The sequence below is a fragment of the Ambystoma mexicanum genome, chromosome 4p (genome assembly GCF_040938575.1).
Source record: "Ambystoma mexicanum isolate Mex_15411 chromosome 4p, UKY_AmexF1_1, whole genome shotgun sequence".
Classification (NCBI taxonomy): Eukaryota; Metazoa; Chordata; class Amphibia; order Caudata; family Ambystomatidae; genus Ambystoma; species Ambystoma mexicanum.
In genome coordinates this window covers 220,680,693-220,704,816 of record NC_090927.1, presented here as the reverse complement: position 1 = coordinate 220,704,816, position 24,124 = coordinate 220,680,693, and the positions used below count along the sequence as shown (strand labels likewise).

The 24,124-nt window shown below is 46.2% G+C and overlaps 1 protein-coding gene across 1 annotated transcript in view; it reads right to left on the bottom strand.

Annotated features, from left to right (window-relative positions):
- Positions 1-24,124, bottom strand: part of FDFT1 (farnesyl-diphosphate farnesyltransferase 1) — a 258,645-nt gene that overhangs the window by 93,320 nt on the left and 141,201 nt on the right. The gene's annotated exons all lie outside the window — the stretch shown is intronic.

Genomic DNA, 24,124 nt, shown 5'->3' with positions numbered 1-24,124 from the left:
GTTAATTCAGACTCTTTAATGCACAGAAGGGCCACCATTTTGCTGAAAATGGTTGGCTCCTTTTTTCGCCATTTCTTGTGTGCTTGCTGTTTGAGGTCTTCCTCTGCCATTTTAGGCGGGAATGACCTCCGTGACAATTTTGTCTTCGGCGGGAATCCTGTGGATTCCCTGGCCAGGCTCCAGAGTGTCTGGAAAGGTAGGAAGCAACGGAGGAGTCCAAAACCCTACAGCCCTTTGTCTTTCACCTTGCTGAAAGGAACACACTCCCAGTGGGGGGCTGGCTGGCCCAATCGGACAGCCAGACTGCCCCTTGCTGTAAAATTCAGGGAAAGAATGCAGAAGTTGTGCTGTAGTTCCTGATTAAAACTCTGAACCTGGAAGCTGCTGAGAAGTCGACCAGTGAAGCTGAAACCAAAGAGGAAGATTAAGAAATGACGGCCGTGGCGATTGCCAGCGACCAGAGAGCCTTTGGCGTCTGCTGTGTAACCAGAGCCTGCTGTTACCCTTCCTTCATATCGATCTGGGGATCCCGAAAAGGACGACCTGACCCAGAGCCTGGTGAGATCCACTAAACTCAAGAGGAACTGCATTTTGAGCCATCCCCCACATTATGCGGCGACTTTGTGGGGCTGCCATACCCTAATACTCTGGGACCTTGAGCAATCGTGGGTTGCATGGTCTTCCGAATCGAGCTGAAACTTTGGTGGCATCCTAGAGGACCTCCAGAGACATGAATCTAGTCCAAAAAGCCCCCTCAGAGTGTTGACTTTGCAAGTGACGAGAATCCGACCAGCAATATTCAGTCTTCTTCTGGCTCCTGAAAAGGGTGCCAAAATCACAAAGCTGCATCCAGCCGCGAATAAACTCTTGCCTGGAGACTTCCCCCGATCCTTGCTGCAAAATACCTTCCGGTGTCCTGTCTTCAGTCTTCATAATAAAGTAATTCATCGACCAGGTTTTTGGCTGCAGATCCTGAAATCTTCTTGCTGCAACTCTTCTTCCATATTAGGGTACTGTATTGGCTGGGGTATTTCTTCATCTTAATGATTTCTGTAAATCTTAGGGTGTTTTCTGTGATTGGGAGCCCCCTCATCCAGTTCACCCAGGCCCACTGCTGGAATCCTCATTAGGTGAGTTTTCAGACTTTAGTATGCTATCCCAGTGGTTTGTAGATACCCAACTCTTAGTAGGTGTCTGTACTGAGTGCCTTGGTAGTGTGGCAGAGCAGTCAGGCTTATCTTTAGAGGAGGATGTGAGCTGTAGGTAAGTACACTGAACCCAATAAGTAAAGTACATCAACGAAACACTTGCACTCAGAGCCTGCACTTGCCTGATTACTACTGCACTTGGTCAATTACCCATTGAGAATGGCATCTCTCAGCACTTACACAGTTTGACCAACTGGGCACATCTGGAATTCCCCCCCTTGCACTTGTCCTTCTCCCCCACCATCTGTGCACTTGCACTATCTGAACGTACCATGCCTTGAAGATAGGGAGTAAAGGATAGACCATCTTCCCTCCTGCACAGTGGCACCTCTATGCTCTTGGAAAAACTACAGAATCGCTGTCAGACCCATTTGTTGTTACCGACACTGTTAATTGTACTATATGCACTTATTCTGCCGGGGCAGACTGGTTATCGTTCAGAAACTCAAAGCTCTGAATTATTTATTTTTTCCCCCTTGTTCCCTCCCTCCTTGAGCGCCTTCAAACACTTGCCTTGTGAATAGGCGCTTTACAAATAAACATTACCATACCATACTAAATGTATATTAACCTGTAGATTGATTATATTTACACAAGAGTCACTGTTAAACAATAAACCATCACACATATGAACAAGTTACTTGCCAACTGTAACGTTCTTTCGACTGGATGTTCCTCCCAAGTATTGCTCATCTTGTGATAATTTGTTATCGCCAGCTTCACTGTTTGGAATTCCGAAGCAGCGAAGCTGGCGATGACGAATTATCACAAAATGAGGAATACGTTGGAGGAGACCATCCCTTCGAAACTGTATTTCTCTTCTAAACCAATCACTGTACTCTTTGTCATACTGCCTCCAGCCAATTACTGCCCTCTCCCTAAGCCCCACCTCTGGCAGCCATCTTCAGATTTGGTAAGCACGCAAAGTGGCAGTATGACCAAGAAGAGCCGCAGAGGGGTAGGAGGGAGTGTTCTCATATGAATCCATGCCAGACTCATAATTGAGAACAATAGTTACAGTGACTTTTTCCTTCTACAGCATGGGGTCTGGCATGGATTCGCATGCGCATGAATAAATAACACATAGCCGTACGACATTACACAACCATGGGAGGTGGCAAGGCTCAACAGAAGCAATCACTTACCTCCGGAACATGCTCACCTTCAAGCAAACAGGTTGCGTAGCACTGCTGTGCCGACCCTGGACTCATCTCTGGAATCCCTGTCGACGCAGAAGAATCTCATAAAGGTCTGTGTGGACCTCCACGTAGCAACCCTGCAGATGTCCAGCAGGGGCCCACCAGACAGGAACGCAGTCGTCGCAGCGATCGCTCTGGTGGAATGGGCTCTCGGACAGTGGTCGGGTCGCCAACCAATGACAGTGTGTGTTGCAGCCGGAGAGCCACTTTAAGATGGAAGCCTTGGACAAGGCCTTCCCATGGTTCACAGGACTAAAGTTCACAAACAGTTGAGACGTCTTCCGAAAACTCTTTGTGCGTGCCACGTAGAACTTCAGAGCATGAATAACGTCCAGCGAGTGCAAAGTCCTTTCAGCCGGTGACAAAGGTTTTGGAAAGAACACAGGCAACAACAAAGGCTCGTTGAGGTGGAAGTCCGACAGAACCTTTGGCATGAATGAAGGGTGCATCCGTAGCACCACCCTCGACTCGTGAAAAGAAGATCGGCCTGGATCTCAACCACCCTCCTGGCAAAGTTGATGGCCACGAGAAAAGAGGTTTTCCATGAGAGGAACGAGAGGGGCCCGATGCATAGACTCGAAGTGGGCCCCACCCATGAGCCTCGTCAGCACCATGTTGAGTTCCCACACCGGGGAGTAGGAGCCTTCACCGGTGGGAAAGATCGAAACAATCCTTTGAGGAACTCCTTGACTAGACAGACCTGGTGTAGCGCGAGATGGCAGCCAGATGCACAATGGAGGCATGCGCCAGTTCCACCTTGGCCAAGGACAACAAGTATGGACGAATCTGCGTGTCCGTGACCCGTAGATGGTTGATCTTCTGCGACCGGCACCATGTAGCGAAACGCTTCCACTCATGCCCGTAGCAAGAGTCGATGACGCTCTGGCCTTGGCAAGGACCTCCCTGCAGTCCACCAGCAACTCTTATCCTCCAAATTCTAGGGCTGCAGGAGCCAAGCCCTCAGATTCAGCGATCCTGGGTTGTATCTAGCAGATCCGCAACCACTGGCAGCTTGACCGGAAGGGACGCTGACAGGCTGAGAAGGTCCGGTTAACAAATCTGTCTCGGCCACGCCGTGGTAACGAGTATCATCCTGCATCTGCACTGTTTGAGCGGATTGATGACTCGCAGCAGGAGAGGCAAGGGTGGGAACGCGTACAGGAACAGGATTTCCCACGGGAAGAACGCATCCCCCATGCTACTCGGCTGGTGGAACCAGCTGGCAAATTTCTGCTATTTGGAGTTTGCGGCTGTTGCAAACAGATAGATCTAAGGTCTGTCCCACTTGAAGATGCGGTCCACCTCATCCTGCCAAAGTTCCCACTGGTGGCAGGAGCGCAACTCTCTGCTGAGGGAGTCATCGAACGTGTTCCTGACTCCTGCCAGGTGACAAGTTCTGTGCCTCTCTGGAGAGCGCTGGGATCAGGTGCCCTCCTGCTTCTTGATGTAGAACATTGCGGTGGTGTTGTCTGTGAAGATCCTCACAACTCTGCCCTTCAGGGACGGAAGGAATGACTTAAAGGCCCTGAACACTGTCCGCAGCTCCAGGATATTGATACAAAGATCCTTCTCCGGCAGCCACAGACCTCTGGCATGCAGACGTCCAGTGTGGGCTGCCCAGCCCTCTAGGAAAGCATCTGTCTCCTGGTACGGAGTGGGGGGAGGGGGTTTAAACCCTGTGCCCTGTGCCCTGGACGATGTTGGAGCATATGCCCCACCACCTTACCACCCGACGGAACTCCTTGTCGAGAGGGATCTTGTCTACAAAGCTTCCGGACACTTGAATCCATTGGGCATCCACTCTTGAAGAGGTCGCATCCGTAACTTGTAGAGCCAGATAAGGTAGATACAGGACAACATCATGCCGAACAGCAACTTGATGGTCCGCACTGTGCGGTATTCAGTGACAAAAGCCATTGCACCTTCCCCAGTACGGCAGCTAACCTCTCCTCCGACGGCAACGCTAGGCAGGAGACCGTGTTGAGCCTGGCGCCCGGGAACAGTGCGTCCTGTGATGGTGTCAAGCAGGACTATGGATAATTGACGGAGAACCCCAGATCTGTCAGCAGCTGGACTGTCCTGTGTGTTCGACAACTATTTCCCTTGACTTTGCCCGGATGAGCCAGTCGTCGAGGTACGGATACACTTGTATCCCTTGTAGACGTAGATGGGCTGCCACTGGTGCCAAGCACTTCGTAAACACCCTGGGCGCCAACTTTAGGGCGAAAGGGAAGGCCTTGAATTGGTAGCGTGTTCCCTGCACCACAAAGCATAGGAACTTCCAATGGTTCCTCTGTATGGGGACGTCAAAGTAGAAGTCCTCCAGATCCAGCGACATCAAGAAGTCTCCTTCCTCTAGTTGGCTGAGCACGTGCTGCAACGTGACCATTCTGAATTTTTGGGACTTGAGTTACTTGTTGAGACGCTGCCGGTCTAGACTGGGCCTCCACCCCCGGTCGTCTTTTTGACCAAGAAGTATCTGGAGTAGAATCAGGAGCCCTTGAGGCATCTTGAAACTAGCTCCATCGCCCCTTTCTTAGCATGGCTGTACCTCTGATTGGAGCCGATGTGCCGCCCCTGCCACTTTTGCTGAAACTAATGTCCGTGTGCGAGAGCGTCCAGCACCCATCTGTCGGTGGAGATCTCCTTCCACTCGCTGACAAATCCTCCCAGCCAGCCTTCCAGCAGGGTGCATGGGTGGGGGTCCCCCCGACATCCTGGGCGGTTCAGTCCTGCTTAGGAGCCTGCGTTCCGCTTTGGAAGTGACGACAGCGCTGACCACCTCCACCAAAAGCCTTGGAACAGCCTCTGTAGGCCTCCTGGGTTGTGGACCGGGAGGGCTGATGGTATGACGAGGAGCGGCGCATGTGTGGAGGCTGATGCGGAGGCGCTGGATGGCATTGTCTTTTTTCCCCCCGAAGGTTGATCCAGGCACACTTGGGTTCGGCACCACCAGGGCCGGGGGCATCCTCTTCTGGATTGTCAAAACCAATGTGTGTAGGGTGGAAAAGATGTCCAGCGATAGATCTCTTGGCGGAGTTGGAGTGGTATGCCTACTAGGCCCCGTGCCGTCATTGCGGTTTTTTGCCACCGTCGCCCACGTCCTCATGGACCGTGTGCGTTGACTCCAGGTCCTTCTCGTCCCCCACACACCTTTTTGCACCCGGAGGTGTCAGCTCAGCGATGGCATACTCTTTTACGGTGTCTTCTCACCGCCCCCGACGAGGCCTCCCACCTCGGGGTGGGCATACCCTGGGCGCAGTCGGGGCTACCTTGACCGAGTCAGCCCCTTTGGCCTTCATGAGAGCAGCTGCCACTATCTCGTATCTCGATCGATGATGGGCCTTCTTGGGCAGGCCAGATGCCTTTTATTCCACCCTCAGCTTCTCAGGCCTCTCCCGCAGTTCAGCCGGGTTGGGCTATTTTCTTTTTGAGGAGGAACTGGATCGATGGCTGGTGAGATGGTGAGGTTGATCGCGGCCTGTCCATCGCGGGACCCGCTTGAGTGGCGAACCCGACGAAGACAGACTTGCAGTGCTTAGGCTTGTCTTGGGCCCCCATGGATGGAGCTCCCTCAAAGGACTTGGAAGCCCGCTCCTTGGACCGGCAGGTTCTGGGTGAAGCATGACCCTGCTTTGGGGCCAGAGGCCTTGGCGCTGAGCCACGCCACCATTTTACTGTGGCGATCCTTCATTGTTCCCTTAGAGAACCCGAGGTAGATTTCACAATCTCCTTCACTGTGATCCGAATGGAGACCGTAGAGGAATTGACCGGGTTCGTCTTCCACAAAACACATTCTCCAACATCTGGAGCAGAGCATGAAAAGGGAGCTTCCCTCGTTCTTCTCTTCTGACATGGTCAGGGGTGCAGAGTAGGCCAGATGGCCTTCTGGAAACTTCGACAAAACTCGACAATCCTTGCCCTTGTGGGGCCACTGAAATTCACTAACAGGTCCCGCTTGTCGGGCTCCGACTGCCAAAAATTGGACCTTTTCGCGAAAAAAATGCAGAATAGCTCACGGAGCAAAACTCGAGACTCCCAACACTTGAACATGCAGTAAAAATCTGACGATGGCTGCCAGAGGAGGGGCTTAGGGAGAGAGCAGTCATTGGCCGGGGAAATGTGACCCATAGTACAGTGATTGGTTTAGAGGAGAAATACAGTTTGTAAGCAAAGGTTAAACTGTTTTTTCTTTTACTGCGGATTCCCGGCCCGACAGGGAATATTCATCAGCATGTGAATGCATACCCCATGCTGCAGAATTAACAGATCCTCCTGATTTATAACAGAAGTTGAACATTGGCCGGCTAAGACATCCGGAGAAGTCCAAGAAGCCACTTGAATACAGAGGGTGTTAAACCCCGGATGACAGCACCAGCCCCACAGCCATAGCAATTCCCCAATGAAGGCTCTTCAATAAAAGAAGCCATCCAAACCCAATCTACCTAGTTCCAGCCCTAAAAGGATGTCGCTTCAGCAAGAGGAGATAGAGAAATGAAACACTGCAATCAGGGGCCTGCCCGCCCTCCCCTCCACCCCAAATGATAGGAGAGTAGGAAGAGTCAACACAGCCTGTCCCATCACTGGACACTGGGAGCTAAGGACCCCCCCGCCCCGCCCACCAATACAGAATGCGCATCTGCTCCTGGAGCGCAGAGGCAACAGCGAGAGGCCAAACCTGCCACCCCCTCCCTACCCCCACCCTCACAGCAGGGCTGATCCAAAGCCCCAAACCCAGGAGGCCAACGTCTCTAGCAAACTAATACAAGGGCCCAAGGACACCTAGAACCGGGATGCAGCATACAGCCAATAGTAAACATGGCCAAACACCAGAAACCACACAAATCTGCGGACAGTCCCCCTACTGCAACCACGGGATAAAGGGAAGAACCCATAAGTCCCCAAGCTCAGTTGCCCGAAAGACCTCCAGGCCAATGGGCCACAAAAGATGGCATTCAGTCACTCTACATCAAATCGGAATTTAGAAACTACATGTCTGAAATCGCCTCTAGGGTGGACAGTCTGGACAACCGGATGGAGGAAATGGAACACCGGGTCAGTGAAGCGGAATATCACTCCATGGAGCAAGCAACCCAACTGATGGCTGCGGAGGAAAGTTCAGACCCTGCAAGGGAAAAATGAAGCCATCATTCTCAAGCAGGAAGATATTGAAAACAGAGCTCTGAGGAACAATGTTAGAATCAGAGGGGTCCCCGCCTCGATAGCAGATCAAGCACTACAGGAATATATGAGCAACTTGTTCCAGTCCCTCTTTCCGGAATGTGACAAATCAATGTTGTTACTAGACCGCACCCACAGGTTACGCACCCGCAGAGGGATCTCCACAGAATATCCACCAGAAGTTATCACCCGCATTCACTTCTTCTCCACCAAGCAAAGTCTCATGGCTGCAAACTGCCTACAGGGCGAGCTAACCTTTCAAGGAGCTCCAATCCAAATCTACCAGGATCTGGCTGTGGCGGACGTAGAGCGTTGATGTTAGGGAGAATTCACAGAAATGTGCCAATTCCGTCCAATTTAGAGGCCCCCTGCAACTTTGCTGGATTTTGAGGACTTGATTTTTTTAACCTGGAGAGAGTGTGACCCTTTTGCCCCCACTCATGTATTTTAATGTGATTTTATACACTTTCTTTTGGTTGTGGACTCTGACAAACTCCAGAGGCATCAACTTTTACATTGTGTCACACAGCACCTTCAGTGCAGTGGCACAGGGAAGTCTTTCAGATTTCCCAAAGGTTTAAATACCTTCTCTTGGATAAACTACCGTTTCCAAGAGCAGTAAAGCGAAATTGACTATACTTACCATTGTAAGAGTGCTGGAGGGGTTACCTAGTATCCTCTTTGTCTAGTTTCTCATGTAACATTTTTTATGTTACCCTTTTCGCACTGAATGGCTGGTGGCAGTGGTTTCGTTTGAACTACCATGGTGTGCCTTTACCGGTGGGCTGCGTTCGCAGCTACAGTAAAGCACCCAGGGGAGCCATCTTTGTTAAAATGGCCCCTGGTCTTCTTTCGCCATTTCTTTGTGGAAAGGTCCTTCTTGAGATTTGCTCTGCGCCACAAACCAGGTTTGGTCTCTTGGTTCACGAGTGAAGCCAGCCTCTGGCTCCAGAGTGTCTGGGTTAGACAGTGAGGGAGGTGCCCTGCACTCCCTGTGCTTAATCTTCTAGGAGACCCAAATGCACTCTGTGATGATTGACCGGCTGATTGTCAGGCAAGGACAGCCACCCTGCTGGGTGACTGACAGCTAGGCTGGAATGAATGGGAGAGAACTGAATAAAAGGCCAATCTTTTGCTTGGAAGGCAGAGTCGACCACTGGACGTAGGAACCGATGAAGAGCTTGAAGAGGACCCCTGCTGCAACTCCTGGACCGTTGGTTTGCCCAGTGAAGCCCTGCTGCAGTGCCGAAACGCCAAGTTTGCATCGACAGAGAAGCCTCTGCAAGGACGACTTCTCCCCTTGAGTTGGTGGGACCAATCAACTCAAAAGTAAGCCACCTGGACATCCATCTGGTTGAATTTCCACAGAGTTGCTGCTGGAAACTGTATAGCCAGCAAGAGGAACACCAGATTGTGTGAGTTGCTTTTAAGCTGGCCTTGAGCTTTTGGAAGATCCTCCGGACTCCCAAGAAGCAAGACTGACCGAGCCTGAGCCCCCTCAACAGAGCGCGGGACACCACAGCAAGGAAAGTCCATCTCGACAGCCAGGAACAGCGGTGTTGCTATTTGCGGTAGACGCGTGGAGCTAAAACACTGAACGCCACATAGTGAAGTTTGCCGGTTGCGAGTTTTGACCGTCCCAGTGCATTGCAGGAGTCCCGCGTCGCCCTCCCTCTTGTCTCCACGACTGAGGCCCAGGAACAGCAAGATCTGCAGAGCTGCACAGGAACAGAGGTCCTCCGCTGCATATTTTTCTTCATTTCTAAGGTACTGTAAAAGGTCTGAGAATTTACCTGTTACTGTAGAGCGCTTGCAACTTCTACAACTCTTAAGCCTAATAAGCTTGTGGCCCTACATTTGATTCTTCTTTTCATCAAAGATTTCCAAGAACTTGTGCAAAGACTTTTCCATTTACTTACCAGAAGTGCTTCATCCTATACAAGACTTTTGCCCATTGCCTTTGGCTTAGCCTATTGAATTGTATGACTCTTCTTCGAGGATCCAAACATATTTGCCTGCTTAAGAATATTTGTGGTCTCTTGTTGCTCTAATAATTTTTGCTTTTTACCAACTTCTAAAAGTATTCTAAATTCCAACAGTAATATATATTAATGTCCCCAGCACCCTAGTTATTGAAGTCACATGTGGGTGTAGGTTGTGTCTGTGGGCCATCCCAAAAGGGTCTTTACTGATTTAGAAACTAAGAGTGTATAGTATTGAAGTGTATTTGTGTGTTACTATTATATTGCTCCCTTCTGAAGAAGTCTTATTCTAACTGACTGATAAATACATTAATAATTATTTATGCAAGAAGCCTTGATTGTAAGAGTTTATTTGAATACCTGTAACTAAATCTCTGTAACTCCACTACAACTCACATTGACCCCTCTTGAGATAAGCCTGGCTGCTCAACACGCTACCAAAACTGTGTAGTACAAGCTTATACCAAAGGCTGCGTTTCCTATACCTGTGGTCAGAGTTGTGTGTAGTGGTCCCAGAGGGTACTACATACCAACTTTGCCTACCAGTTGAGACCTCTAACCAACTTCCTTCAGGACTGGAAAAATCAGATACCGCTGGCTCTTTCCAATTCACCTACGAAGGCATGACGCAAACTATTAGCGCGCTGAAAGAAGGAGAGAACATCCTGACCGGGGGAACCCTCGACCAGATGTAGGCCTTACATCACAATCACCTGCAGGAGGAAAAGACAGACTACAAACAGAGTCGCACAAGGTAGCGAAAGGCCGCAAACCGGGAAGCTCCCTACAACAGATATGGCCCAGACCACCAGCCTTATCCATGGACTAGTTGTCTGGGGGCAAAATGACACTTCAAGAACGTCTCCCTCTAAAAAGACAACAATGGATCCCGGGCTCCACATTGTATACGCCAACCTAGAAGAGTGCAAGCACTTGCTGGGCACATGGTCTCTAGGCCCAATTTTGGTTTTAATTTTGTCCGTTCAGTTATGACGTCGTTTGAGAAACGTTGATAACCCGGTTGAGGCTGCTCAAGAGAAAGACAATGGAACTAGATGGCCACAGTTCATCACTTGTATGCTCCCCCTCTAAATAACTTATGGACAAGAATCAGAATCTGCGCTTTGTCTCCCTCAATATATAAGCCATAAACTCTCCTTATAAACGCATATCTGGCATTTCTCCAAGAAACTCAACTGATTGAAGCGTGCTTCGCTGCAGAGCCTTTCCAAAACAATACCCATCATCCAGTGGTGCTAAAAAAGGGGGCACAGCAATTCTTTTGGCGAATATAGTCCCTTTCACAGAACTAGAAATACATGGCCCTAAGGGACGCTACATAGGCGTTAAGGTAAGCTATTTGGCCTTTTACACACCCTAGTCTCAGTATATGCCCCAAATGAACAGAAGAATTCCTAGCAGACTTGGGAGTCCAACCTACTACCTTTCCAGGAGGGGCAAGTGGTCATAGGGGGAGACTTAACTGAGTCCCAAACCCTCTTGCTGACAAATCCCACCAACCTGCGCCAAGGGACTTCAAAATTGCACTGAGCCTGTTGCACCCATTTAGGTCCCTACGAGTGGTTGACGCTTGGAGGGTGCTTCACCTGGAAATAAAACACTTCCTTTTTTTTCGCACTCGTGCACTGCACCTTCTCTCAAATTGACTTGCCATTGGAACCAGGGTAATCTCGGACCATGTCTGGAGCAATTCCTCAATTCCCCAAAATTCACAATGCTAAACCACCCCCCCTCAGATCCAGATGAAATCTCTACAATCCAATGTTAAAATGACATGGCTCTCAGGGATGATCTAACTAAAGCCATTCAAAAAACTATTTCAAGGAAAACCCTTGTGGACTCACATCGTTAGCCACCAGATGGGAGGCAATGAAGGCGGTCATTAGGTGGGAGTCAATAGCCCACGCAGTGGCATATATAAAATAATTTTTTTTTTTTAAAAAACCACAGACCCAAAATCAAAGAGCGCTTAAAAAGTGAAATGGCCACTGCAGAACTGAAACACAAGGTGTGTTGGTCACCAAAGGCCTCCCGAGCATTGCGCATTACCCAGAATAAACTGGAGACCCACTATGCAGAGGAAACAGCACAAACCCTGATAAGAACAAAACAAGGGTATTACGTTAGGGGCAATAAAGCTAATAAAATTCTGGTGCACAAACTGGCAAAACACCATAGGAAAAAGCTCATTAGCTTAAAATACTCACAGGGCACATCTCAATATGCAGAAGACCCCAAGTTACAGCTGGCAACGTCACATTTAACAGACTGTCATCCATCGACGCTCACAGGCGCAGCAGGAAGGCTACATCGCAGGAGCCTCCCTTGCCAGAGTATCTAACAGTGACAGGGGGTCCTTGGAATTACCAATCACAACACAGGAGGTTGATTCAGTGATCAAAACCTTAAAACCCAGAGCCCCGGTCCCCGATGGATATTCCCCCAAATTCTATAAACTCTTTAGGCCACTCCTCACAGGCCCCTTTACTTAGCTTTTCAACTCCTTCCGAGAGACGGGCACAATAACCCCCCCCTCTATGCAGGAATCCATAACCATCTTACTACTAAAATACGGTAAAGACCCAAGCGAATGCGCATCATACTGACCAATATCTTTGCTCAATATTGAAGCAAATATCTATTCTAATATCCTAGTGAATAGGTTAGCAAAGATTCTCCAGAAAATTAGCGATACAGACTTGACAGGCTTTATCCTAGGTAGGAGCACTGGCGACAACATACGGAGGGCCCTTAACTTAGTAGACATAGCAGTGTCAGAACTCCACAAGCAGGCATTGCTAACCTTACATGAAACTAAAGCTTTTGTAGGCTGGGCATTCATGCGGCTAGCCCTGGAAGCATTTCATCTTGGCCCTTTATTTTGTAAAATGATTGTAGCAAACTATAGCTCCCCAAAGATAATCCTCAGGGTGAACAAGAAATTCTAGGCCCCCATAGCGCTTTCCTGTGGTACACGACAAGGCTGTCTGCTCCGTCTGTAAATTTTCACCCTCATCATGGAACACCTTGCTCAACGTATCTGTCGAAACACCTCCATCTCAGGGTTAACAGTAAAGGGAGACCACTACAAAATATCCCTCTACGCAGCAGACAATGCTTTCACTCACCAACTGTTATTCCTCTCTACCAGAGGCCCTGACAGAGTTACAATACTTTGGGAAAGCGGCAGCATTCACTGTTAATTATGCTAAGGCAGGGGTGCTGGGGGAAGGACTTAATCGCGGAAGGCCTATTCGCAAGAATGGAGCTCCAAATCTATTAAATACTTGGGTTACACCTAGCAGCAAACTCAAAAGATCTCTACACAGACAATTTCCCCTGCCTCTTTAGTGACCTGGAAGCTGATCTGAAGCGATGGACACCCCAAGAGATCTCACTTATGGGGAGAATCACAGCATGCAAAATGAATCTGCTTCACAGATACCTGTACCTATGCTCGGCTCTACCAGTGGAAATCCCCCTGAAACCACTCACCGAATTACAAAGACAGATCTCCCAATTTATCTGGCAGGGAAAGAAATCATGCATAGCAAAGAAGGTGATGATGGCGAAATGGGGAGGGATGGTGATCTCCAAACTTCGTAACTATTATGTTGCAGCACAACTGGCAAACATGCTCACCTGGTACTCTCCTGCAAGCCCCACGAAATTGGTATCCATCGAACAATCCATGCTCCCTTCCCCTCTTGGGGGTCTAACACATATCACACAGTCAGCGTGTAGGGGCTGGAGAAATCTCCACTAAAGCCACTTTCAAAATCTGGCAGTGGGCAGTAAAAAGAAAATGGACCACAAAGGAAATAGGCCCTCTCTCCACAGTTTTTCACAATCCAGACTTTTCCCCAGGCCTAGAGTCCGCTAACTATAGGAATTGGATACAGGGAGGGCTGCAGAAGGTCTCAACTATAAAAATGGACCAGCCCTCACCTTTGATAAAGTCAAAGAGAGGTTCTCGCTGCTGGAATCATACAGTTTCCTTACACACAAATACGCTATTGGATCATGCATCCGTCCGTCAAGCAAGAGGCCACACGTGAGCTGAGTGTCTTGGGACTTGCACTACATTTGGATTTGGTACAAGCTCCTACAAGAGGACATGCTATCCGTCCGTCCTAAATACATGGCCCTTTGGGAAGCTGATCTGGGTCACTTCATAGAAGATCAAACATGGGTGGACATTTGGACCAGGAACAAAACCACCTCCAGATGTATTACCAACAAAGAATGTGCCCTAAAACTACTATACCAGTGGTATCTTGCCCTCCCTCCCACCCCCCCACCACTTCGCAAAAATCGCTAGCCCCCGCCTGCTGGTGGAAATGTGGCGCACTCTGCTCCTACTTTCACATGTGGTGGGACTGCCCAGTAGCGCAATCCTTCTTGGAGACAGTAATTAAAGCCATTGAAGCCATCACCCAGACAGCCTCCTCTTTTAACCCAGTGTTAGGCAAAGTTTGTATGCAGTACCCTCTGGGAACACTACAGACCACTGACTACTGGTATAGGAAACCCAATCTTTGATATAAGCTTGTACTACACAGTTTTGGTAGCGTGTTGAGCAGCCAGGCTTATCGGGTCAATGTGAACTGTAGGGAAGTTACACAGAGATTCACAGTGACAAGTATTCAAATAAACACTTACACTCAAGCTTTCTTGAATAAACCATTATTCATTTGTCAGTTAGAATAAGCCTTCTTCAAAAGGGAGCAATATAATAGTAACACACAAATACACTTCAATACTGTACACTCTTAGTTTCTAAATCAGTAAAGACCCTTCTGGGATGGCCCACAGACAACCTACACCCTCAGGTGACTTCAATAGTTAGGGTGCTGGGGACATGAATATCTTACTGTTTGCATTTAGAATACTGTTATAAGTTGGTAAAAGGAAAAGGTTATTAGAACAACAAGCGACCACAATTATTCTTTAAGCAGGCAAATACTTTTGGATCCCCACAACAATGTCATTCAGTAAAACAGGCTAGGCCAAAGTCAATGGGCAAAAGTCTTATATAGGATGAAGCACTCTTGGTAGGTAAGTAGAAAAGTCTTTGCACAATGTTTTAGAAGTCTTTGAAGAAAATAATCAAATCTAGGGCCACAAGCTGATTAGACTTGTGAGAAGTAGAAGATGCAAGCAACTCTACACTGAGAGGTAAGTTTTCTCAGACTTTACAGTACCTTTTTATTGAAGAAAAGATGCAGCAGATTACTTCTGTTCCTGTGCAGCTCTGCATATCTCACTGTTCCTGGGCCTCTGTCGTGAGGACAAGAGGGAGGACTCCTGCACAGCAAAGGGACCGTCACTGCTCGCAACCGGCAATCTTCAAATCAGTGGCTGTTAGTTTTTCAGCTCCTCCTGTCTACCGCAAATAGCAACACTGCGGTTCCTGGCTGTCGAGATGGACTTTCCTTGCTTCTGGGGTCCCTCACTCTGTTGAGGCTCGGTCAGTCCTGCTTCCTGGGAGTCCGGAGGATCTTCTTGAAGCTCTAGGCCAGCTTAAAAGCAACGCACACAATCTGGAGTTCCTCTCCCTGGCTCAATGGTTTCCAGCAGCAGCTCTGTGGAAATTCAACCAGCTCCAAGGTAGATGTCCATGTGGCTTACTTTGGAGTGGATTGGTCCCACCAACTCAAGGGTAGAAGTCGGCCTTGCAGGGGCTTCTCTGTCGATACGAATTTGGAGTTTCAGTACTGCAGGAGGGCTTCACCGGGTAAACCAACGGTGTCCTCTTCAAGTACTTCGGTTCCTTCGTCCAGTGGTCGACTCTGCCTTCCAAGCCAAAAGACTCGCCTTTATTCAGTTCTCTCCCATTCATTCCAGCCTAGCTGTCAGTCACCCAGCAATCACTACAGAGTGCATTTGAGTCTCCTAGGAGACTAAGCACAGAGGGTTTCGGGCACCTCTCACTTCCTGCCTACCCCAGACACTGTGGAGCCAGAGGCGGGCTTCACTCGTGAATCCCGCCAAAGACAAAGCGAACAATGGGACCAAACCTGGTTTGGCGTGCAGAGTAAATCTGAAGAAGGACCTTTTCCACAAAGAAATGGCGAAAAAAGAAGACTGGGCCATTTTGACAAAAATGGCACCCTTGGGTGCTTTACTGCAGCTGCGAACGCAGCTCGCGGTAAATGCACACCACAGTAGTTAAAACCACTGCCACCAGCCATTCAGTGAGGAAAGGGCAACATAAAATTTACTTGAGAAGCTAGTGAAAGGGGATACTAGGTAGCCCCTGCAGCACGCTATTGTAAGATAGTGTGTGCTGGGTCTAGAAAGTTACAAATGTAAGTAAAGTCAATTTCACTTTACTGCTCTTGGAAACAGTAGTTTACCCAAGTGAAGGTATTTAAACCTTGGGGAAATCTAAAAGACTTCCCTGTGCCGCTGCACTGAAGGTGCTGTGTGACAATGTAAAAGATGATGCCTATGGAGTTTGTCAGGCTCCATAACCAAAAGAAACACAAAGCTCAGAAATCGCATTAAAATACATGAGTGGGGAAAAAAGGGTCTAACTCTCTCCAGGTTAAAAATATCAAGTCCTCAAAATCCAGCAAAGTTGCTGGGGGTCGCTAAGGTGGAGGGAATTAGCACATTTCTGAGAATTCTCCCTAACACCCACAAGTGATAATACTAGGGAACCCGCACCCAGAGATTTACCCTACAACCATAACTGCAGCAAAGCTAATCATCCAACTCCACCTAGCAGCGAAAATTACGCTTGCCCACAGATGGAAAACGCAGGAAGTTCCGCTCCTTCGACTCTGGTGGGCTAACATTTGGGATAGCCTTGTAGCAGAAAAGGTTACGGCAGCTAAAGAAGAGATACTCCACTGTTTCACCAACATATGAGCAGGACTATCCAGCCCAAACGCATCAACCATAGGCGGCTAAACTCTTCCTAAAGACAACCCAGGATCGACAACCTACCCCACCCCCACATCCTAATGACTAAATGGCAAGACTATTACTGTGTTCCACCAATATACTAATGATGGTTACCGCAACAGTTTAAATAAAGTGATTTAAAAAATAAAGTACACGTTTTCCCCCTTCCAATCAGGATGCAACATCAGAGCTTCCTTCCTGTGGTACTGCTCTGCTGGTACCACTAACATATCTATGATGCTGCATCGGTGGAAACAGGGGCAGGCTCCTGCAAATCAGTGGTTTGCCATTTGTTTTTGTTGGGAGTATTTGTTTGCCCGTTTCTTTGGAGTGCAAAGTGGTTGATCTGCCGCTTATCTGTAGGGTTGCCTTTTCGTATGGCATGCACTATGTTCCTGACTGAAGAGAGCAAAAGCGTTGTGTTTTTTATTTTTTATTTTACACAATGCAGACATCTCTAAATCAGATGCCTTTTATTTGTATTACAAAAACAATAACTCTTGCACACTGAAGCATCTTGTAATTTATTAAACTATACCTAGAAACCTCTGTGGATTAATACTTGAGTCAGTGCGCCATTCACCAACCTATTGAGTTAATTAGCAAAATTAGCACAAGTTCATCATCAGCAGCAGGAGTCTCGCAATCTGAGAATCCTCCACATGGGTTCACACTGTAGTGAAAATAAATCGGATATTGCAATGCTTTCTCCGCGCTTGATACTAATATTCACAAGACACTTGTTCACACTGTACAAATCAATATGCAGTCAGCACAAATGATTATAGTGCACACTGTGTGTTCAATCTGATATTGTCTTTATGTTGAAATTATACGGTTCGTGAACTTAATCACCAATAGCCGACACATGTTTCGACCGTTATGGTAGTTCTCAAGGCTATATTGGTCCAATTCGCCACATTCAAATGCACATAAACGCATTGACATTACCGTTTTAAACAGAATTTGTATGCACATATTTCACAATGAAAATTAACAAAACATTATATTTCATGTTACCAAGTAAAAAATGTTTTAAATAAAAACATACCACACAGGTTGAAGTAGGTTTCGAGAGATGCAAGCATCCATGGAGATGTAAAATAAAGGAAAGAACCAAATACTTAATTTACAATCTAATACACATTATCATGCCTAATGGATAATATGGTGAATTAAGAGCAAAGTGCATTTGTGATCTGTTTGCAATGCCATGTGACCACGCCAGTTGACCACCCGTTACTCTCCTTCCTTAAATTATCCAAACATTCACCCATGTGAAAAGTCCCGCTACTATTCCACCCAATTGTGCTCCCGTGGTGAGGTGTCTAAAAGTATTGTATAGGCTTACCCTTATCGCGTATTACTTTCTTGACATCTATATAAATAAATGTGATCATAATGTGCAGTGGTTAAATAGACCATTTGATTGCCCAATATGTATGTACACTATATGGATAAATGCCCACCTTGTAGTACTGCCAGGAAAACAAAACAAAATTCGTAATATCTTCTTCTGAGCCTCACTGGGATAGCTCCCTGTTACCTGAGAAGTTTGACAAAGCTGTTTTAAAGCTATTAAATTATGCTTGTACATATTATGGGAATTATATTATTTGATCCTACCTTTTCCTGGGTTCAATCCCTCGTTTCTCTACCTCTCGATTGCGTGGGCTCGCACTAGACGCAATGTTAGGCTGCATTTCACAGCAATTCCGCGGGCCGCGACGTCAGTTCGGCGTGATGACGTCATGCACATAATGAGGCGTGACGTCAGCACACCCCAAATGCAGCGCCACACAAACGGGCCGCCATGTTGGGTCCAGGCTAGGACCCTTAAAAAATCTTCCCAGGGACTACCTCCCTACACCAATATACACCAATTTGCCTATGTCAAAATAGCATGCAGATAAAATTATATTGCATGTTTTGCCATTGTTGGAATTATGAAATTAAATAAAGACTTCATTAAATTAATCCTAAACTATGAAGCATATACTATTCCAGTGTGTTTCATACCACTATGCTGTTAACCCATTAAATGAATGCATCATATTGTACTAAAAAGAATTTTTAACTATTATACCTCATGCACTTAACAGGTGATCAACATGGCATGTCACAGGCCATTGAGCTAATTATATATACCTAGATCAATCAAAAGTTCTTAATGAATTTACAAGAAAACATACATCTCGTGGTCTAAATTTAAACCACGTTCCGTGGACCTCAATGTTTTGGCTTCCATTCTGCATAGTGCCAGTTGGGTGTCCCCACCCCCTTTCCCTTTTTGACTTTCATCAGCCCCAAAAATCTTACATCCTGTACATTATCCATTTGGTGTTCTGTTTGCCAATGTATAGCCAAAGGTGTTTTTGGTTCTATGTTCCTTAAACTTAACAAGTGTTCTCTGATGCGTATCCTTAGCTGCCTGATAGTGCTCCCCACATAATATTTACCACACACGCATTTGATTAAATAAACAACATAGCATGTTTTGCAATTGATGTGGACATCTATATTAATTGTATTGCCAAACTGATCCTTGAAAATTTTGCATTTTTACATTGATTACAATGCCCACACTTGTAAAAGCCACCATCACTCTTAAGCCATCTTGAACCTTCTGGTTTAGGGGCAACATCCAAAAAGGATGGACACAATTTCTTCCTGATGGTGGGTGCCTTGTTAAAGATAAATTTAGGCCTGTCTGTAAGAAAAGGTAGCAAGTCTTTATCAAGTTTGAGAATGTACCAATGCTTACTTGCCAAACGATACAATGCACTGCTATCTCCAGTGAATTGTGAAATAATGGCAATGGGCTGTGTTTGCAAATTATCTTTCCTCTTGTTGAAAACCAAATCCCTTTGTTTGGTGTGCATGTATTTGTTAGCTGCTTGATTAACGCATGTATGACTATATCCCCTTTCAAGGAACTTTCTCTTAAGTAAAAAGACATTCTTGCTCAAAATCACATCTCTGCTACAGTTTCTACGAGCTCTGTAAAATTCACCTACGAGAATGTTATTTATGGTGCCTCGCTGATGGCAGCTGTCTGAGTGCAAAACTGAATTCACCTCAGTGGGTTTACGATAAGTAGAAGTATGTATTCGATTATCAAAAATGAATATGTGCAGATCTAGAAAATCAATCTGTGATGGACTGGCATGTCCTGTAAATTGAATTCCGAATTCATTGTTATTAGCATGTCTCACAAAATCTTCAAAAGAATTTAGTGTACCATCCCACACTACTAGGATGTCGTCTATGAATCTCTTCCATCCAATAAAGTTGTTCATAAAGCCATTCTGTCTATATATATATGTTGTTCTTCATATTGCGCCATGAAGAGATTTGCCAATGAGGGTGCAAATGTTGCGCCCATTGCTACTCCTCTCTCCTGCACAAAGTACTGCTCATTAAATAAACATACATTATTCTTTAGCGTGAATAGCAGGAATTCTTTCAACATATCAACATGCTTCCAATAAGAAGCTGATCAATTCCTAAAAGTAAATTCTAACACATTTAATGCCCGATCATGTCCAATACTGGTGTATAGTGCCGTCACATCTAAAGTTGCAAGTAAATATTGCGATTGCCATTCCACAGAGTCTAGAAACTGCAATACATGTGTGCTATCCCTAATATAAGACTTGATTTCTGTCACAAAAGGTTTCAACGCCTCATCTAAATATTGGGACAGGCCCTCTGTGGCCCATCCTATGCCGCTCATAATGGGTCTCACTTCTGGCAGCAATTAGTACGACTTATGTATTTTCGGTAGAAAATATATAGTTAGCATTGTTGGATTGGTAATAGTAAGAAACTTTTTCTCCTCATCCGTTAAGAGTACCATAGAATGGCATTTTGAAATTAGATTGCCCAACTCCGTGACTATATTTTTGGTAGGATTGGTTTTTAGGATTTTGTAACATTGTGGTGTGTTAAGATGTGTCATACCCATTTGGATATAGTCCTTCATATTAAGTACTACCACATTTCCCCCTTTATCGCCTTCCTTAATGGTAATCAATTGATTCTTCGTCAGGGAATCCAGAGCTTTGAATTCATCTTTGGTAAGATTGTATGTCACTTTGTTGAATTTCTTGGAGATACCCTTTGAAAACTTGTACTTATCCATTGTACTATGAATGTCTCTAATCATAGATTTGTGAAAAATATCAATCACATTTTCAGTAGCAAAATGCGGTGTAAATTTAGATGAATTTTTTAGTTCCCGCATTTCCAAATTCCTAGAATGCACTCCCAAGTCTGCACAGATTGAATCCAGGTCTGAATTCCCTTCGATATTGAGTGAAGCTACAATCTCAATGTTCTTGAGGTCTGACAAAGTCAGGTTACTCAGTGGTTCTTGTGTTTCAGATGGTATGAACGAACGTACTTGTGTTGCAAAGTATTTTTTTTTATTTCAATTTTCGCACAAATTTGAACAAATCAACTTGAAACTTTACATAGTGAATTGGAGGTGCAAAGGAAAGACCCCTATTCAGTACAGAAATATCTTCTCTAGTCAAATTATGATCTGATAAATTGACTACTAGGTCTGATGCTGTTGTTGCGCTATCTCTTCTTGACTGTTGATCTCGTCAAAATTCCTGGCGACCCGATTCTTCGTCTGAACTTCCACTTCCGCTTGCATTCCCCACCCCCGCCGGCCCCTAGTGTGGTGTTGGCTGTTGGAATAGAAGTGCCTGAAGGGATTTGAAACCTGACTTGTTTCTGAAGAGATGTTCTCTGATCTCATTTTTTGTGTCTCCGAAATTTCTTCTAAAAAAGTAAAGCCACGTTGGTTAGGTGGTTTGGATCTATTGCCTGTATTACTGTCTGTTTCAAGGTTCTCTGTTTCTCAAATCTCCTCCTCTGAATCTGGATCAGAGCTTGCAGGAGTAAAATTTTGTTTAAAACGGTAATGTCAATGCGTTTATGTGCATTTGAATGTGGCGAATTGGACCAATATAGCCTTGAGAACGACCATATCAGTCGAAACACGTGTCGGCTATTGGTGATTAAGTTCACGAACCATATAATTTCAACATAAAGACAATATCAGATTGAACACAGAGTGCGGACTATAATCATTTGTGCTGACTGCATATTGATTTGTACAGTGTGAACAAGTAGCTTGTGAATATTAGTATCAAGCACGGAGAAAGCATTGCAATATCTGATTTCATTTATTAAACTGTTTGCATCCGTTTTTGTTATTCTATTTTACATTTTTTCAGTGTGTGATCTTGTTATTATATTTTAAGCAGAATAAACTGACAAGACCACCTTCTCACAAAGTGATGCAGAGTACTGTCTACAATCATCGAGACCCAACTTCCCCCATGTAGGAAAGAAATTAAAGCTTTTAGTGACAAAACAAAAAGCCTCTCAGCAAAAAAGTAGGTTGTATGCAGCTTGTGCTGATGTAATGTTTGCGCAAGTGAATGGGAACTGGTGGTGTAACCTCCCAAATCTAGTTTTACAGCATATACAGGGTTACCTCCTTGAGTCACCAGGTTAACAGCCACGTTGAACTTCCACTATAGGTAGTGTCTTGGGAGGCTAGTCTGAAACCCTAATAATTAGCTTCCTGCTCTCATGAGCAAGAAAGCGAAAAGCACTCCTCAGATTTCGGGCAGTATATGAAAAGGAACCTTCTACATTCACACAGTTTTAGAGGACGTGAATTAAACTATGACAATCTGTAGGACTGGATTTCTATACTCTGGCCTGGTGGACAGATGTGTGGGAGGCCATCCTAGTTTAGTGACAGGGACGACTCAGAGCTGTAGCCAAACCAGTTCAAGGTAGCTAGGCGAGTGGTCAAGACTAAGACTCAGGAGGGGCAAGCCTGGTAAGGGGCCCTCAATGCACGCACACAAAAAGTTAAGCAACACACTTCGTTATAAAAATATTTATTTATGGCCATATAACAGTATGAAAAATTACTAGCATGAAGGTTATCACACAAATTAAATAAAACTATAAATATATGCAATCACTGGAGTGGGGCAAAACACATAAACCCCAGCAAACAAAATGAAGTATTAGTATGCAGCACTACAGGTCCACAGAGATACAACACCAACTTTAAAAGTCCATCCCAAACGTTCACCAAACTTCCACACAGTTTTGTGAGACATGGGAAAGTCAGTTGGGGGCTTCTGGGTGAAATGAAGAGCTCCAAGGGGTAAAGGACCAGTTGTTATAGTGAATAGAAGTGTCCCCCACCTTCGGAATGCTTGCGTGTGCAATGAAAAAGACAAACTGAAAACTTTTTCAAACGTTATCAAACTTTTAAAAGGGAGATATGGGGTTCAGGTAAATACTGTTACAACTCACCCCCCCATACTCCGATTCTATGACTGGGTAGGTCTCCAGTAGAGGGTCCAAGGTCGCTTTTCCCATGATCCGCTCCGACCTCGATTCCCAGGTTCTAACACTTCTCCAGTCAGCGACAAATGCTTGTGCATGGTCTTCAGAATGGAGAATGCAGAATAACTATGAGGGACCCCTCTGAGCACAGGACTGGATGCAGGAAATCGGACAACAGTGGCCGATGCACAGCAATGCAGGGGGACACCACTGTCGCAGTCTGAATTCACCTCCTATATCGGGCCCTCTTGATGCTGGAACCATGTAATGTGTCAGGGTGGACACCAGTGGCACAAGCTGTGGATCCCCAAAGTTCAGGGCCTAGACGTGGAATGGATGACTGCTGAAGCACAACAGCCCCAAATCAGAGCTAGTCAGCCCCAGATTGGCTCAGACACGCTTCCGAAGGCTCTTCTTTGCAGGACACCGGGCAGACGGGAATGGAATGGTCCCTCTACTCCATTGGGACGAAGAACCTTCACAGGACTTCCGAAGATCACCTACAAGACAGGGCTCTTCCAGGACAGCAGCAGAAGTTGGTTGCCAGGCCTTCTTACACTGTGTCCACGGTCTCCAAGCACGTCTTGCAGCTGGACATATTACTTGGCTCCTTCGGGTTTCTTCCAGGATCTCCCTGGAATGGATGCAGGGGATCTCATATCCAAAAAGGCAGGTAATAGTAACCTCCCACTAGCCAATCTGACTCACAAACACACCCCAGCAGTGCTCCAATCAGGACCACTGGTGGCACAGCTCATGCATACCATCCAGACACACTGAAAGCAGTTTGTTGATTAGGATCAGACAGTACCAATCCACTTACTGGCAGCAAACATACATGGCCCTGCCGCAGCCCACGAAAAGACTCTGCTTTCACTCCAAATACATAGAAGGATTTTCGCGTCCACAGAGGTCAGGAAGAAGGGTTAGTGACAAGATGGCCAAGGGACAAATGAAAAACCTTGCGGCCTGGCCATGTCTGGACACTAGCCACAGTAGGTAGCCAAACGCGGTAAGGCTAAATATAAATACACAAAAAAAAAATAGCAAAAAAGTAACTGCTGCCACCAGCTTGCCCTCAAGGAACAAGTAAAGTAACCACAAATCCTCGGTTAGTCTAGGGCAACACAAAATGTGTGCCTCATTGTACTGCACTGTAAGATGCATTGTAAAATGAAAAAAGTTACCAAACGTGGCAACAAAGTAACAAGACCAAGGGAAACGTTTCCCAGTA